This window comes from Lissotriton helveticus, chromosome 7, assembly GCF_964261635.1.
Source record: "Lissotriton helveticus chromosome 7, aLisHel1.1, whole genome shotgun sequence".
NCBI lineage: Eukaryota > Metazoa > Chordata > Amphibia > Caudata > Salamandridae > Lissotriton > Lissotriton helveticus.
The window spans coordinates 367681753-367700431 of record NC_136068.1 but is presented as its reverse complement, the minus strand read 5'-3'; the positions used below and the strand labels follow the sequence as shown (position 1 = coordinate 367700431).

General features: G+C 41.1%; 1 pseudogene across 1 annotated transcript in view; it reads right to left on the bottom strand.

Annotated features, from left to right (window-relative positions):
- Nucleotides 1–7683: 7683 nt before the first annotated feature.
- The window catches only part of LOC144769095 (vomeronasal type-2 receptor 26-like), a 191562-nt pseudogene continuing 180566 nt past the window's right edge, over nt 7684–18679 (bottom strand). The window contains exon 4 of the transcript XR_013598669.1: nt 7684–9553. The product of XR_013598669.1 is annotated as a vomeronasal type-2 receptor 26-like (transcript). The remainder of the gene's footprint in view (nt 9554–18679) is intronic.

Below are 18679 nucleotides of genomic sequence, written 5' to 3'. Positions count from 1 at the left end.
CTTACTTCTAACGTTTCTTGTTTCTAGGACAATAATAGGTTTTATCATTACGTATTGTTATCGTTTCTTTGTTTGTTATTTATTAAAAAGTTCATCAGTGGCCTACTGATTTTCGTTTTCCTATTCCTTTCTTTCCAGGTTGTTTCATGCTAAAGTTTCTGTTAACAGGATACAGTGATCACTTCGTTATTATTGCATATGTCCTTTTCACTAGGGGTGCTCTCTGGTCGGGCCAGATGACCTATCTCTAGTAAATGGTCCGGGTGAAACAGGTGCATCAATCAGTGGGGAGTAGATAGGCATGACAGATTACAACGGGGGACAAAGGTCCGCATTACCTACCCTTTCACTACTTGCAAAGATTTTCCTACGTTTATTTGCAAACAGGGAATACCTCCAAAAAGAACCAATTCCCAAACAGTCAATGTTCGGGCAAACAATCAATCAATGAGGAACGAAATATGCACGACGTGTTAAAGGTTTGCGTTACCTACCATTCACTATCTGCAAAGGGAGAGAGAATATTCCTATTCTTCCCCGTTTGCAGGCAGAGAAGATCCTTAAGAGAACCAACTTCGAACAATTCAATGCTCGATTCAAACAATCAACAAGGGGTACTGTGAACACAAATGAACGCCGCTTATGGACATACACATTGCTATTTTCAACAGGTTGTTCCTAATGTTTCTATTTTAGCGAGGTCAAAAAGAGATCCCATTAGTGGCCTACTGATTTGGCTCGATTCCTTTTGTTTTTTTACACGATTTTTCGCTATCTGCAAAGACTAAACAGAGTATTGCGACTCTGTGCTTGTTTGTAAATAGAGAATGAACCAAAGAGAACCAATTCTAAAACAGTAAATGCTTGGATAACAATCAATCAAATGGAGAGAGAAGCAGGCACGACGGATTACAACGGGGGCAAATGCCTGCGTTAACTACCCTTCACTATCTGCAAAGAGAGAGTACTCCTAATAGAAATGAGGGGGGGGGCAGCATTGAAAGCAGACCAGTGTGCATAAACACGAAAAAAAAAATTCTTACCACGTACTTGACAATCGACAGCTTATGATATTTGCTATTAAAAAACCATTGAAATTCACTGAAAAAACCATAGGTTATAGACCATATATAGTTAGGAATTAGCATTTACAAAACCTTGAAAATTCACTGAAAAAACCATAGGTTATAGACCATATATAGTTAGGAATTAGCATTTAAAAAACCTTATTTTACTCACACAAAACCATTGAAATTCCATATATAGTTAGTTGTACAAACTATATATCGCGCACCCGCAATCCACTGCTGATCATGTCACATATTACATCATTCATGACACGGTCAGTGACATCACTGATGACATCACTGATGACATCTCAAATGACATCACTGATGACATCACTGATGACATCTCAAATGACATCACTGATGACATCACTGATGACATCTCAAATGACATCACTGATGACATCACTGATGACATCTCATTTGACATTACTGATCACATCACTGATGACATCATTCATGTGATAATACGATGAACCTCTTCAGACTCTAATATAACCTTAGATACACTCAGTGTAAACACAGACTCACAGATTGTCATTCATCCATGAAGTTACACACACACACCTAGTCAGTCATGCAAACAATCAATCACACCTCCATATTCCCAACAATACAGTTATACACAACTTACTTATTCAAACATATACTAAAACATATTTACTCTCTTATACAATCCTGGATACAAGTTCACAATGATGCATACAGCCACTCACACATTCACTGGCTCTTATGCACAGTTTTTTATATATGTCAAGTCTCACATGTACTGTGTTTTACATATGTACTTACTTTGACATGTAGCACTGAGATATCCATTCACTCACCAATACACTGATGCACACAGTCAACCGCCCATACAGCTGTTTCCACATGCACTTTTGAACCCATACATCTAGTGAATCAACTGCTCACACATCTATGCACAGAGTCATACACCTCCCAGCCACCCACACACACACTCAGTCTCCCATACAAATACTTGGGCAACCAATCAATAACCCATATAGTTACTCATATAGCTACTGAACAACACATGCAGCAGTTTTCAGAACAACAGACATAATGATGCACAAATTAAGACAGTTTAGTCACTAACCCATGCACTCAGTGAGACACATTTAATCACTCACTCATACAGTCAGTCATGCACCTACTAAATCCTTCATCCAGACACTTATACATCCACTCAAGACATATTTTAACTTTACAGAAAAATACAGTCACTGGATGTTGTCATCAGTGATGTCATCAGTGATGTCATTTGAGATGTCATCAGTGATGTCATCAGTGATGTCATTTGAGATGTCATCAGTGATGTCATCAGTGATGTCACTGACCATGTCATGAATGATGTAATATGTGACATGATCAGCAGTGGATTGCGGGTGCGCGATATATAGTTAGTACAACTAACTATATATGGAATTTCAATGGTTTTGTGTGAGTAAAATAAGGTTTTTTAAATGCTAATTCCTAACTATATATGGTCTATAACCTATGGTTTTTCAAGGTTTTGTAAATGCTAATTCCTAACTATATATGGTCTATAACCTATGGTTTTTTCAGTGAATATATATATATTTCTCACTCCTCCGCCAAGACGAAAGTAATGGGCGCACTCGCGCTGAATTTCCACAGTTTGATTTATTAATTATATCTTAGCATGAAAACAAACAAATGATCTACGCGTTTCAGTGCTCCTGGCACCTTGCTCACGATCACTTTTTTCACATTTTTTCATGTTATTTAAAGCAACCAATAGTGTCGGATGTTACCTCACATCCTCTTTTTCTATAGGCATTGTGGTATTTGTAGTTTTTATTAAAAAGAGTCCTTTTGGTGAAGTTAAACCATTCAATATTGCATGGTGAAAAACTTGGTAGCCCTTCATTAATTCATTAATTCATGAACATTTTTCGGGTTTTTCTGTTATATATGATTTTTGTCTATTTTCATCCCTCTAGTGGGATTAGTCACTTTTAAGTCAATTTCCTGGAGCCCAAATTGTTCATCTTTGTTGCTTCATGTTTATTTACTAATTCTTTCCCTCCAGTGGGACTTGTCTCTTTAGGGTACATTTGCCAAGTCATTTATTTCCTTGATGCTGATGTTTTTGGGTACAGTTCAAACTTCAGAAGCTCATTTTTTGCTACAAGAGATGAATATACAACTCCTCCGACTGATTCAGGCCGTGTGGATTTAGGGTTCTGAAGTTTAGGATGTGGCGAGATTCTTTTTTGCGCATGATTTTCTCGCGGTCTCCTCCACGTATGTTCTTGGGTATCGTTTCTATTCCAAAGAATTTCAGTTTCAGCCAATCTCCGTTGTGTTTCTGCTCCATATGTTTTGCCACCGCATTCGCTCTGTCTTTATGTGTTGTGGCTCTGACATGTTCCATTATTCGTTTTTTCAGTTCCCCTTTGGTGCTCCCCACATACATCAGAGGACAAGGACACACTATGCCATAGATTGTGAATTCAGTCGTGCATGAGATCAGTTGTCGTATTTGCCATGTTTTGTTGTTAGGTAATGGTATCTCCTTTATTGGTTTTGCAATTTGACACATTTTGCAGTTGTAACATTTTACAAAGCCTGTGGTTTTTAGCCAGTCTTTCTTTTTGCTTGTTTTACAGTGGCTGTGAATCAGCTGGTCTTTCAGATTTGGTGCTCTTCTATACGTTACAACTGGATGTGGGCCCACTATCTTTCCTACTGTGTCATCCAAATGTAGTATCTTCCAGTTTTTTCTCATAATTTTCACAAGATCTTTGCTGTTTTCCGAATAATCCATGATGAGTCGGATAGGCTCAGGTTCAGTTTTGTCATTACTTTCGATTGGCTTTTTCAAACATTCCTTTCTTGTTTTATCATTTGCCTTTCTCCAACACTTTTCAATGTTTCCTTGATTGTATTTGCGATTTTGGAATCTTTGTTTCGTTTTGATGCTATGTTCCTGCCATTCAGTGTCTTCACTGCATATCCTTCTAATCCGGAGGAATTCTCCATATGGGATACTTGATATAAGGGAGGCTTGATGGCAGCTGGTTGCTTCCAGTGTTGCATTGGTTGCCGTCTCTTTTCTGTGCAGTGTTGTGTGGATGTGGTTATCTTTGATATAGATGCGGGTGTCCAGGAAAGTTACCTCTTTGTTGTTGATTTCGTATGTAAATGTTAGTCCTGTCATACTGGCATTAATGATTTTATAGTAGTCCTGGAATTCGTCTTTGGTACCGTCCCAAATTATCAATAGGTCGTCTATGAACCTTATCCAGCACATGATCTTGCTTGTGAATTGGTCGTATTCAGAGGCCCATGCTATTTCCTTTTCCCAGTATCCCATTGTGAGACAGGCATAGTTAGGACTGAATGAAAAACCCATCGCGGTTCCATTGCATTGTCTGTATATTTCTTCACCGAATAGGAAGATGTTTTGTGATAAACATAGTTCCATCATATCTTGCAGCATTTGATTATGGCTTTTGTATTGGAGTTCTCTTTGTTGCAGGAAATAATTGCATGCCATTAGCCCAATGTTGTCTTGTATATTCGTATAAAGGGATACAACATCCATGGATATCAGTTGGTAATTTTCCTGCCACGGTGTATTTTACAGACGTCTCAAAAGATCGTTAGTGTCCTGAATGTAAGAACTTAACTGTGTTACGTGTGGTTTTAGGAAATGATCTATATAGTTTGAGATTGGTTCCAACAAGGGCTACCAAGGTTCATAGACGACCTATTGATAATTTGGGACGGTACCAAAGACGAATTCCAGGACTACTATAAAATCATTAATGCCAGTATGACAGGACTAACATTTACATACGAAATCAACAACAAAGAGGTAATTTTCCTGGACACCCGCATCTATATCAAAGATAACCACATCCACACAACACTGCACAGAAAAGAGACGGCAACCAATGCAACACTGGAAGCAACCAGCTGCCATCAAGCCTCCCTTATATCAAGTATCCCATATGGAGAATTCCTCCGGATTAGAAGGATATGCAGTGAAGACACTGAATGGCAGGAACATAGCATCAAAACGAAACAAAGATTCCAAAATCGCAAATACAATCAAGGAAACATTGAAAAGTGTTGGAGAAAGGCAAATGATAAAACAAGACAGGAATGTTTGAAAAAGCCAATCGAAAGTAATGACAAAACTGAACCTGAGCCTATCCGACTCATCATGGATTATTCGGAAAACAGCAAAGATCTTGTGAAAATTATGAGAAAAAACTGGAAGATACTACATTTGGATGACACAGTAGGAAAGATAGTGGGCCCACATCCAGTTGTAACGTATAGAAGAGCACCAAATCTGAAAGACCAGCTGATTCACAGCCACTGTAAAACAAGCAAAAAGAAAGACTGGCTAAAAACCACAGGCTTTGTAAAATGTTACAACTGCAAAATGTGTCAAATTGCAAAACCAATAAAGGAGATACCATTACCTAACAACAAAACATGGCAAATACGACAACTGATCTCATGCACGACTGAATTCACAATCTATGGCATAGTGTGTCCTTGTCCTCTGATGTATGTGGGGAGCACCAAAGGGGAACTGAAAAAACGAATAATGGAACATGTCAGAGCCACAACACATAAAGACAGAGCGAATGCGGTGGCAAAACATATGGAGCAGAAACACAACGGAGATTGGCTGAAACTGAAATTCTTTGGAATAGAAACGATACCCAAGAACATACGTGGAGGAGACCGCGAGAAAATCATGCGCAAAAAAGAATCTCGCCACATCCTAAACTTCAGAACCCTAAATCCACACGGCCTGAATCAGTCGGAGGAGTTGTATATTCATCTCTTGTAGCAAAAAATGAGCTTGTGAAGTTTGAACTGTACCCAAAAACATTAACATCAAGGAAATAAATGACTTGGCAAATGTACCCTAAAGAGACAAGTCCCACTGGAGGGAAAGAATTAGTAAATAAACATGAAGCAACAAAGATGAACAATTTGGGCTCCAGGAAATTGACTTAAAAGTGACTAATCCCACTAGAGGGATGAAAATAGACAAAAATCATATATAAGAGAAAAACCCGAAAAATGTTCATGAATTAATGAATTAATGAAGGGCTACCAAGTTTTTCACCATGCAATATTGAATGGTTTAACTTCACCAAAAGGACTCCTTTTAATAAAAACTACAAATACCACAATGCCTATAGAAAAACAGGATGTGAGGTAACATCCGACACTATTGGTTGCTTTAAATAACATGAAAAAATGTGAAAAAAGTGATCGTGAGCAAGGTGCCAGGAGCACTGAAACGCGTAGATCATTTGTTTGTTTTCATGCTAAGATATAATTAATAAATCAAACTGTGGAAATTCAGCGCGAGTGCGCCCATTACTTTCGTCTTGGCGGAGGAGTGAGAAATATTGAACGGCGAGGTTCCGCCGTAGGGCACGCACCCACACTGAGCGCTCGTAAGGCTGGGAAACCAGGAACCGGCGTGTGAAGATATATATATATATATATTGTTTTTGAATTATTAAAGAAAACATTTATGTATATCTAGGGTCACAAATTCTCCATGGATCCAACAGATTTCATGGTGAGATCAAGTTGGCTAGCAACACATACACTAAGACGCGTTGGCTATCATCTTGGGACTCAGCCAAGTTCCAATTAAAAACTGAAACAAAAAACATAAGGGGTCGGGTAGGAATGCCCTGACCCTTTAGGCCTTGTGGTGGGGTCCCACAAGGATCCTGCCTGGGGCCAAAAACATGTATTTTTATTTTATTATGGTAAATACTCAGAAGATCTACAAATCCGCTGTAAAGTTTTTTAAAAACGCTGTTTCCTGTGATTGTTTTGTATGTCCCCAAGGTGGGCTAGTTCCTGGGATGGGAACAATACTTAGATTTGGGGGGAAAGGGGCACGCGTGGGTCAATGCCCCATTGCCAAAACAAGGTATCCCATCCTCCAGTGCCCCGCCAATAATTAAAAGGGGAGCGGAGCTGGGCGGCGGCCCTCTTCCTGTAGACTCCAGTCCCCGGGCCGAGCTGTAGCTTAGAAGGTGGAGGGTAGCCGCAGCCCATGCAGGTAAGAGCAGTGGGGCCGAGTGGGGGGGATTTCGACAGATGATGACGAGGGAAAATTAATTCTTTATTTAATTTTCTCTCATCATCGTTCATCCAAATCCCCCCACCCGGCCACACTGCCCCACCGCTCTTACCTGCATGGGCCGTGGCTGGGGGAGGGGCGACCTCACCATGCAGTGCTAATTACCCTACATGTCAGTCATGACATCTTCTATGACATCATTGATAATATCACTGCAAAATTCGCAATAAAAATATTGATGAGAAAACTGTGCATAGTGGGGGCGTGAGTTATAGTTACCCTAGGGAAAAACATATAGTTTCTTGAGATAAGTATAACTATAAGTGCTGAATTTATAAGGTTGTGTAAGGGTGTAAAACCGGTACGTAACTAAAACGTCCCTGTAACCATTGTTTTTTTAATGAATTTCTAAGGTTTTTTAAAATCTATTTCGCAATTTCAACGTCACTGTAACTTTTTTTTTCCCAGCAAAAATGTATATATTGAGGGAGAGCGAGAGTGTGTTAATTAAAATTTATTTACATTACACAAAATACAATTGTAAATTAACGTAAAATAATTATTAAACTAAAACGATAAAATGTTACTCACATTAACTCATTAAATTAAATTCAAGGGCAGAGACATGTTAGTTTCCATCCAGTAATGAATAAACAGTTTCAAATATTAAATGGCAAAAAAGTGTAAAGTTACTGCTAGGGGCCAGCCTAAATTTGCACTTGAGTGCATCTAATGTGTCAATTTAAGTTTGTGAATAGGCCACTGAGAGATAATGAAGAGAGAGTAGGAAATGAAAATGAATTGAAAAATAGAGAGGAAGAGTAATGCGAGAACAAAATCACAGTTAAAAGTAGAGGATAGGAGATAATAGGAAGGGCAGAACAGTAGCGAGTAATGTAGGCAGAAAGCAGATACAGTATGAGAGAATTGAGCGGCTGAACACAGTGAGAATCTGAAGGTAGGAGAAGTAAGAATTTGTATAAACATAAATTGTTTTTACACTATGTGCCCAAGTCAGTATTGACCTCAACCTGCTTCCTGTGTATCTGATTGGCATAGCGTATTCAGTCCTGATGACTCAGAGTAGGAGGCAAATTTGGAGTCTCAAAGGGTCAAAATAGTGCTCTTGTGAGAATTTACCAATTAAGGATTGCACCCCTGAGAGAAACACAAAATGACACATCTTAAACCCTACATCATTCTATTGTCCCTAAATTCTTCCCATCATAATATCGCATTGCCCTTTTTATATGGGAACTTAGCATTAGAATATTAGGTATCTTGGGCATAACTACATCAGAAAACAGGAGTCCCCTCTTTGTCCTTTCTCACAAGGACTCATAGATAGGCTAACATTCTGTGTAAGCCTGAATAATTGGGAACTTTATTAAATAAGACTTCTTTACATTCAGACTCCATGTAAATTATTGTTACAGCCAAATGTTGATGTGCACATTTTCATACATTTTTGTAAGTCCAGAGGGTTTATGTTTTGCCTTGTAGATGCTTTTTCGTGTTTATTTCAGGCTTCAGTATAATAATGTAGCACTTTGGAAAAAATATGCAGAAGAGTAATCCAGAACTTGAGGCCAGTATGGCAAAAATCTCTACTGAGACCATAAACTTCCCCTTAGTGCTCAGGTACGCTGGGATGAAGGATGTCCAGACACTGAGGAAGACCATCATGCTGAAGGTGATCAATTTTGTCTCATTAAAGGTGTTGGGCAACTTTCTTGCCTGAAAGGCAACTAGGAAGCTCAGGCAGGCTAATACACCCAGGAAGCCCAACATGCTGTAGAAGGCAGCCTGTGAGTTCTCATTACATGCTACAACAATCTTTCCAATGGATGTTTTCAGGTTCATTTCCAGGAAAGGAGGGTACAAGCCCAACCATGTAACACAAATCATAACTTGAAGCACAGAGCTCACTAGGACAATAAATGTAGGAACTTGAACCCCAGCCACCTCCTGAATTTACTGTCTGGAATTGTGGCTTTAAAGGCAATCACAACAAGAAGTGTTTTAGCAAGGATGCACCCTACACAAAAAGAAAATGTCACTCCAAAGAACATTTGTCGAAAAAGGCAGCTCATCTTGACTGGTCGTCCAATAAATATCAAGGAGCACAGGAAGCAGAGCATGAGCGAGCAGAGGAGCATGTAGCTGAGAGACCGGTTATTAGCTCGGACTATTGGGGTGTCTTTGTGTTTAATGAATATTACCAGTACCGCAGCAGTGAGAAGAGACAACAGAATAGCAATGGCTGCTAGGCCTGCTCCAAGGGGCTCATCAAAGGAGAGAAATTCCAGAACCTTTTTGATGCATTCATTTCTCTCCGGGTTTGACCAGTGGTCTTCTGGACACTTATCACAATTGATGGCATCTATAGAAGAGATGAATTGAGAGAAGAAAATGTAAGACTTTTCCAACATTTCTCATAGGATATATTTCAGTCATGAAAATATTTCACACTCCATCTCTAACATTCCTATTAAACATTTTTTTAAATGTTGCAGTTCCATATTCAAATAATTTGCATCAAGACTTTATTAACTAGTATCATGCTTCATCTAAAACAATCATAGAGCTTGTACCCCCCTCCTCCTCTTTCTAGCTACTTATTTAGGCTCTAAAGATGAATTTTCATACCATGTAATTAGGACATTTAGTAAGGTGATAAAACTGATTTGATGTAACTTTCAAATGTAAAATCAGGTTGTGGGTTTTATGTTAGAACTTTGGCGCATTTGTATGGGGGGAGTGGTCTTTTGTTTACTTAATTGGCTAATATAGTAGGTAGTGAGACATCCGAAAGTGGAGTAGGATTAGTTGCAGTTTTAAGCAAAGATAGTGGCATGACTGATTAAGTAACTCTGAAGTGGGAGTGCTCATGTACATGAAGATCAGCCCTGCATTCCATTCCTTTCAAAAGGTCCTAATATCCACACTTTCAAAATCGAACTGGCAATCCCAAAACAATTCACATTTCTCCTCTACTCATGCAAGAAATGGTCGTCTCAGACACGTGAGAGGCAATATAAAGGAATGTAACACGTTTGCCAAATCATGTAGTGTCAATGACCATCACCACTACCATCAGCACCACCACATCAGTGAACTAGCACCATCTTACACTCTCTGTCACTCCTGAAACACCATAACCAACCTGTAACCTTGATTCTTTAGCCACCTTTAAAAAACATTTCAAAGAGGCATGCCAACTGTAAAACACTCAGCTCTCCTAGCTTTGGGTGTTTTATCTTCTACTTATTAACTGTTTTAGTACTGATAGATGCTTACACATTTCTCCTAAGTTAAGGCTGTCAGCTCTGTGTTACATCAATCAAGGGCTCAGCTCAGGTTTAAATTATTAAGATCTAACTGAACCTAGTAAGGAACAGAACCTCTATTATTTGAAGAGGACTACAACCCACTCCAATTAATAATCCACTTTCTCACAGTAGAGCATTTAGAAATGTTATCAAAGTTTGAATTAGTAGCTAATGTAATTACTCCCACTGTACGGCTATGCTTGATACATACATACTGTAATCTGCAGTAACACTATATTTTGAGGCTCAACATTTGTGTATGGAAATATTAGTCAATAATACCAGCCTGCACTTACATCAACTTCAGAGTATCAACTGCAAACATATTGCCACTGTAAACATATATAGGTAAGTATAGATTTACTATTCTTAACACTGCAAACTCCACTTACCTTGATGATACAATAATAGTCAATACAAGAGAGGAGATGTAACTGCAAGTTGGTATTAAAAAAGTGTTTAAAGCAAATATAAATTGAAAAATAAATAAAAATGTCTGGCTAATCTAAGATGATAACTTTTTGTGACCTGTGCTCCCTTAACATCCAGTTTGTCACGTTAGTACTGCTTTTCCAACAAAGGTCACTCCTGGTGCCACTGCTTAGAAAGGCTCAGAGAAAACTATACCCCAATAGAGGAAGCACATGCTTCTCTTTGGTTTTATGATTTAGGGGCCAGATATGCAAAGCATGTTTACGTTTGCACAATCCAATTCAGAAATTTGGATCACAAATGCATTTGAATGTACTAATCCTATTTTTGGAGTCAGTAAAGTTTTGCTGACTCCTTATTTTACTGACTCCTTAAATGGGACTACAACCCCATACCAATTTGGTGTTTTCAAGTGATGTATCACAAACCAGTATACCATTTATCAATGTTTTATTACCAAAATCCAGTCAGGTAGATTGAAAAAACTTTTGAATCTCGAGTTGGGGTGCTGAGCCATACGTAAAAGAAAAGGGGTCCTAACGAATTGCAGTAGGCATGCACTGTTGGCCTTTCTACCACTACGCAACACTTAGGCAAAGTTGAATTTAAGATGGCTCTCTTTAAATGCTTACAAGAATATTTAGGTGTGGGCCTTACTGTGAGAGTAATTTTTCATAAACAAATAATAATGCTTAGTTTAAATTATTTGACTTGATATCAGCCTTCAAATAACATGACTAGGCTAATGTCAGACTATAGTGACATTTGTTTTTCGGTGCCAGAACAAAATATGTGGCTTGCATGTTTCTCTTAAGAGTGTTTTCTTTTCAGAAAATACCCAAAATAGAATTATTTTCATTGTGGTGTTTTAATTGCTGAGGTGAAATATATGAATGTGTGTTCCTCTAGAAGAAAGCAACGTGCTGTATGTTCCTGTGGTTGCAACATAGTCAAGGCTCTTTGCTGGGATCTGCTCTAAACAGTTGCACTGTGTATTGTTTTCACTTTGTAGCATAAGAGTCGTGTCATTTTTCTCATTTCCTATGTATGCCTTATTACAATAATTCATGAAAGTACCTGTTCCTAAATGGTTATTATCTGATTCATCACATAAAAAGTAGGTGTTCCTAAATGGTTCATATCTGATTTATCAAATTTATCACATTAAATCCTTTGAAATGTATTCCTGACTTTTCTTGTCATACGAAATGCGTAGTCTCTATGTCATTTTGCTCACTGAATAGTATTTAGATTCTTCTCACCTTTTGAATTGTACCGACTCTGTACTAGTCTGTCTAATGATTTATACTCAGACTTTTTCTTACTTTCTTGAAGGCAGACTCCACATTGGTCTACATGCTGATTTATAATTAGACTATTTTTGGCTCTTGGACAGAGCACATTTATGAACTATATTTTGGTTCTGTCTATTTACTTATTCTGCAGGTCAGCCTTATGTTGATACCTCTCACAATTTGTATTATTGTATGCAATATTGATACTGATTTTATTTTGCCTAACTAGCTACCTTTTGCCCCTCTGTAATGATTCTTAATTTGAATAAACCTTTGCGGTTGTGTGTTTGAGTTTTATCCTGTGAAAGGTTTTAATTGACATAAGGCTGCCATCTTTTGAGACTCACGTGGCCCAATCGTGTGTCTCAACCCTTTTAATTTTTTTGTGAAAAACATTGAAACTAGAAATTTAGCTGTATAGCAGTTTCTATAACTACTTAGGATTTTCCTCTCAATGAATTGTTCTTAGTATTGGAATGACAACCTTTCCCTTCAATGTCACTCTAAAAAGTTCTCCCTGGAACATACCGTTCAATAATGGAATACAGCAATAGTGATGCTTGGCTCCAAAAAGCCTTATGACTTATGAGACCAAAGTCAATTGAATTATTCATTCTCTCTGTAGCCAAAACAAAACCCCTGCAAAATGGGGATTATGGACCACATGTAGCCACCGATTTTGCATTTACAAATGGTGTGAATCGCAAAATTGACCATTTGCAAATGCAAAATAGCCTTTCAAGATGTATGAAAGTCTCTGGCAGTGCATTTAAGTAATCACATTTTTTTGCAATTACCCAAAATTGTGACTTTAAATAGGGAATTGCTATTTGTGATTCCCTAAACACATGTACCAAACATTTCCTAAATACAAAATGGGCATTTCAGAAATGCTATTACCATGGACTCCAAGTCAATGGTAACCATGTAAAAGTTTTTGAAAATGCACACAACCACGTAGAGCACACATGCCCCTAGGGCATGTGTGCTCTTCACATGCGCACATTGTGCTTTATGGGGTGCTTCAGGGGCACCCTTGGTTTTGCATTTCCTAATTTGTGATTACCAATTAGGTAATCCCAAATTAGGTAATTCAAAACCATTAGCACCAATTGGCCTTTTTTACTCCCATTGTAGTGTAGTTCCTATATTCCCAATAGGCTCTGCGCATTGGAATAATATATCCTATAGATGTGACGTAGGACTTAGGTCGACTAGGTCTCTATCGAACATATTAGACTTATTGTGAGTGCCAGCTAGCTCAGAGACCACTAGAAACTTTCTTGAATTCACAGGAAGGGATTAGTTTCTGACAACCGCATAAACCTGACAACTTTGTTTCCCAAGAATAAGAAATATATCTCTAGAGTCGCGGAAACAATAGATAGATATTTCACTTGTGCATGCTTCGTTCACTAGAGTTGTAGAGAAATAGAAAGACGGGCGTTTTCAATAAAAAGTATTTATTGAACAGTCTTCTTTCTCATACAGAAGAAATGAACTGCTACAATCGTAATACTGGTTGCAAAGTACAATGCGTACAGTATGAAGAGTATTATAAAATAATACTGTAAAAGCATGATATGGTTTCGAAGCCATAGAATACATACATTTATAAATAAAGACTAAAAGTACTCAACTGGTGCTTCTAAAATACGCCTAATCCGATGTCCCTAACCTAAGTCTAGTGTGAGAAGTTGGCCTGGTATATGATGTCCACAGTTCTGTGGGCACCTTGTATCAGTCCAAACAATCCCTTATGGTGGTGGTTGTAAGTCAACCTTATAGACAAGCTATCCTAGGGGTAGCGTGGACTAAGCAGCCTTAAAGGCTTAACTCCAAAGGACATGTGAAGCCAGCTGTTTTACCATATACAATCCTGTAATATCAAATGAAAGGACACCACACAAGTTATATATTATCAAAATATATGTATTTATTCTTAGAATAATCCCCACTACTCTTTATGAGCAATGAAGCACAAGCGTTTAAATAAAAGCACAGTATAACATAAACAAGTAGCACGGTTAGGATGAGGCCGGTGGCCACTCAAACCATATATCAAAAAAGTGGTATAACAATCACTAATCGATGGGGGGTAAGGCCTAGGGCCTTGTGAATCGTTGGGACTACACTGGACTAACAGCAGTTAGGACGGGAGTAGCCCGAGGTATTCGGGTGCAGTGCAGGAAGCACGGCTTGCACCAATGTAAAGTCAAGGGTGCGTAAAAGTTACAATGTTATTGCAAAAGGAGTCTTCCGACTGGACTAGGACTACCAAACTTTAGACTTAGGCACTAGAGGTGTGTACCAGTGTGGGGACACCGGCGCCAGTAAGTTACCTCACCCACAGGAAGCGGATGCACAGGTGCCAATCTGTGTCGGGTTTCGTCACGCAGTTCGATGGTGCCTGAGGATGAAGATGCTGCAGGCGTCCAGAAGAGAAGTGTCCGGTGCAATCCAAGGGTGGATCGAAGTTGAAGGGTACCTGAAAGCAGAGGGGACAGAGTCTGGGTCACTAGCCAGTGACCAGGAAGGAACCAGGAAGGAACCAGGCGATGTCGGGCGCAATCAGGTTGATGATGGGTGCCTTGTCTCCGCTGCCACATGGACTCTGGGGCACCGAGGATGTCCTGGAGTGAATCGCGAGCTGTACATCAAAGGTTCTCGCTGTCGGCGGTGTCGACTTCCGTATCGGAGTCAACAAGCCTTGGCAAAGGCAACCCACGCAGGATTCAAAGAAGGCTTAACACTCGGACCAGCAAGGTCAAAGCGGGTGCTCCTTTTCAGGGGAGCGAGGGCCAATCTGGGGCAACCAGACCAGCTGTGTAAATTCAAGGTTTCGTTGGTACTGGGGCCACTAACCAACGGGCAAGCGACTAGACCAACGCGTCAAGCAGGAAAATGCAAAAGGGCCCCACACAGCACTCGTCAAGTGTGGAGGGGTGAGATTTGGGGCTCAAGTTGCTTGGGGCTGGAGCTTCTCACACTCCAATGCACAGCTTCGATGGAGCCTTGGTTGCTGCACGGTCAGCGCTTTATGGTTTATCCAAGATGGCCGCTCGCACGCTTCAGGTCACCTCCACGGGTCTCAGCTCTGCATCGACTGTGGATCGGGCTGTTGGAAGGCAGGAAAGCCACAAGGGAGATTCTTCAGTCTTCTACGTCGAGTAGGATGTCGAAGGGTCCAGAGTTTCGTTTCATAAGTTTCAGTCAGGATAATCTGATGTGCATTGGCACTGCTCCCACCTATATTCCAAATCTGGGGGCTGGATTACCTGCTAGGTCCCTCCTATGGGTAGGACCCAGGAAGGGGGTGGGTACACCCCTTTCCTTTGTCCAGTTTGCCGCCAAGACTGGGGCTGGAGTGCCCCAGAACCGGTTTGACTGGAATCTGCCCAGTGACACCTTGTGTGCCCCAGGCAGTGTCTAGTTTCTTTCAACCCTCCCTGCTACAATCCACTATCTCCTGTCTGGGGTGGTGTGACACCTCCCTGTGACAGGAGATCCTTTGATCAAGCCTCCTCTGTCGAGTTTCGGTCAGCAGCAGGAGGCCAGACTCGTGTCTGTGGCAGCAGCATCCATTTTGTGATGCTGGGGCTCTGGTTAGGATTAACCACATTTGCAGTAAGTAACATGTCTTCTCCCTCTAGAAGGGTGGAATGCTACCCCCGTCGCCAGAATTGGCGAGGGGGTAGTATTCCAAAATGTATGACACCAAACACGACATGTTTTCATAAAGCCAAACCAAAGTTAGCATTAACCGCGAGGATTATAATGCACTTAAGAGTATATGGTATGGCAGTATCACTAGAACAGCTATAGGGAAATGGTTCCGAAAGCTGCAGACAGGCTCAGCTCATTCTCGAGCACCATCTCACATACAACCAAGCACTCTGCCTCCAGGATTGTTAAGGCCTGCCATAGGAGTGACTTATAGGTATATATGTGTCCAGATATAGGTTTAGACATAGGTATACTATATCTAAGCAAGGGGTGATTACACCACCTTGCCCCAGCTGTGTGAACAGCCAGTTGTGTCGATTTAAGTACCAGCCAGGGGTGGCAAAAGATATGCAGCAGCCCCTGGTAGGCCTTGGATGCACCTATGCCCTGGGCACCTATAGTGCACTGTACAGGGGCTGATTAGGTGTCCAGTACCAAATTGGTTATGTACCTATAGTACATGGAGTCCATTTAAAGAGAGAGCAGATAGCCTGGGCCCTGATTAGCAGGATCCCAGGCCAACTAAGTTGAAAACCAGCTAAACACAAGGCAAAAAATCTAGGGTAACCATAGTCAGGTATCCACCTTCCTACATAGCCCCCCCCCCCCCAAACGAAAGGAGATAAGGCTATCCTTGACCAGGTAAGCCTATATTGCCTAAGTGGCCATATAAGGAAGTACCTGCACTAGCATGGTTACCCCCTGTCTCATGGTCCACTAAGCAATCCCTCACCCTAGGGGTATCAGAGGGTCGCCACCATAGGGAATCACTACCTTTGGTGTGTTTTGGCAAAGTAAAAGGCTGGTGTTGAGATGGAGTACTGAAGTGAGGCTCCACTAATGTAGGGCTCAGCTTCCTCCAATCATTCTTCACCATGTGTGCCTTTCTTTCCTTGACTGAGTTGCACTGTGCTCTCAGGGTCAACCTCTGGCTGCCTACAGCTGGAGGCTGGGTCCCTTCTGTTGGCTTACTGGAGGGACAGGTCAGGTTTGGGGCCCTTAGGTCCCAGGTTTGGCTGTGCCTAACAGTTTCCATCTGTGGGAGGTCCCTAACTAGTGGTAAGGGGGATCCCTCAGGAGTTTTTAACTTTTTCACCTTGCTAGGGCTGCTAGCTTTGGTGCCCCTAATCTGCTGATGGGGGTGCCTTATTTGACAGGGGGCCCTTTGGGGCTCCCTGACCTCCTTGACCTCTGTAGCCCTGGGCTGACTGAGGCAGGGTAGAGAGGGGCAGGTTACCTGCTCCAGACTGGGTCCCACCTTGGACGGGTCCACTGACATCAGGGGCTCTGCCAGGCTAGGCCTGACTACCTCTGGGGCAGTTCCTTCACAAGGGGTAAGATCAGTTCCCTGAGGAGGCGGATCCTTTCCTAATGTCTGGTAGGAGGGAGATTTCTCTTCCTCCTCAATGCTCTCTGTTTGTGTGGAGTGATCCATAGTTTCAGGATTCACAACACATGAATCAGTTTGAGTTTAGGCTGTGGCCATCACAGCCCACCAACCTTTTCAGGAAGGGACTCAGTTTGGGTATAGGCTGTTATCATTACAGCTTTGCTAACCTTTTCAGGAAGGGATTTAGCTGAAGATGGGGCTGAGTCTTGCACAGCCCTACCAACCTTTTCAGGAAGGACATCTTGGATTGGGGCTGTAGCCATTACAGCCCCAATAACCTTTCCATGGAGATTTACCATTTTGGAATGGGTTTCTTGTTCCACCTCAGCCCAGGCTGGAATTTCTAAATCATTCCCAAGTAGACAATCTACAGGCAAGTTTGATGACACTGCCACTCTCTTTGGGCCAGTGACACCTCCCCAGCTGAGATTTACTACTGCCATGGGGTGATTTCTCTGCACTCCATCAATGTTTGTCACCTGGTATGTGGCACCAGGTAAAAGGTGCCTTGAGGGGACTAGATTCTCAGTCACCATGGTGATACTAGCCCCTGTGTCTCTGTAGGCCTCAACTTTTTGACCATTGATGATGGGCTCCTGTCTATACTTGCTCAAAGTATTTGGGCAATCAGTGAAGTTGACAAACCCCATGCCATTTTCATATACAAGAGTATCTGGACTAGGGGACCTGGTTAGGCCAGAATCCACCTGCGCTCCAAAAGTAAACCCACCCAAATTCTTGGGGGTGCTCCCACCACCTGGGGGATTACTGCTGACAGTAACAGGAGGTGTTGGAGCTTTACTTGGAGGTATATTTTCTTTATTGCTATTCCTTGGACAACAGCTGTCTGTTTTCCAGTGGCCAGGCTGTTTACAGTCATGGCAGTAAGGTTTCCTCTGGGTAGAGGAGTTGTTTTGGGACCCACCCCCATCCTTGGAGTTTGGGGGCCCTGTGGGAGACTTGTCTTTAGATTCATCCCCACCCTTCTCTTGAGCCTTGGAAGTATCCTTATTTTGCTCATTACCCTGATTCTTAGGCCTAATCCTGGTTCTGACCCATTTGTCTACCCTCTTACCGAATTCTTGTGGAGAAGTCAGATCTGAGTCCAGCAGGTGCTGGTGTAAAAGCTAGTTCTGACAATTACTTAGGATCTGCTCCCTCATAATCAAATTATACAATCCTGTATAGTCATGTACTTTGCTGCCATGTAGCCAACCTTCCAGAGCCTTAGTAGCACAATCTACAAAATCAGTCCAGTCCTGAGTCTGAGCTTTTTGGGTGTCTCTGAACAACAACCTGTATTGTTCAGTGGTTAATCCAAACCCATCAATAAG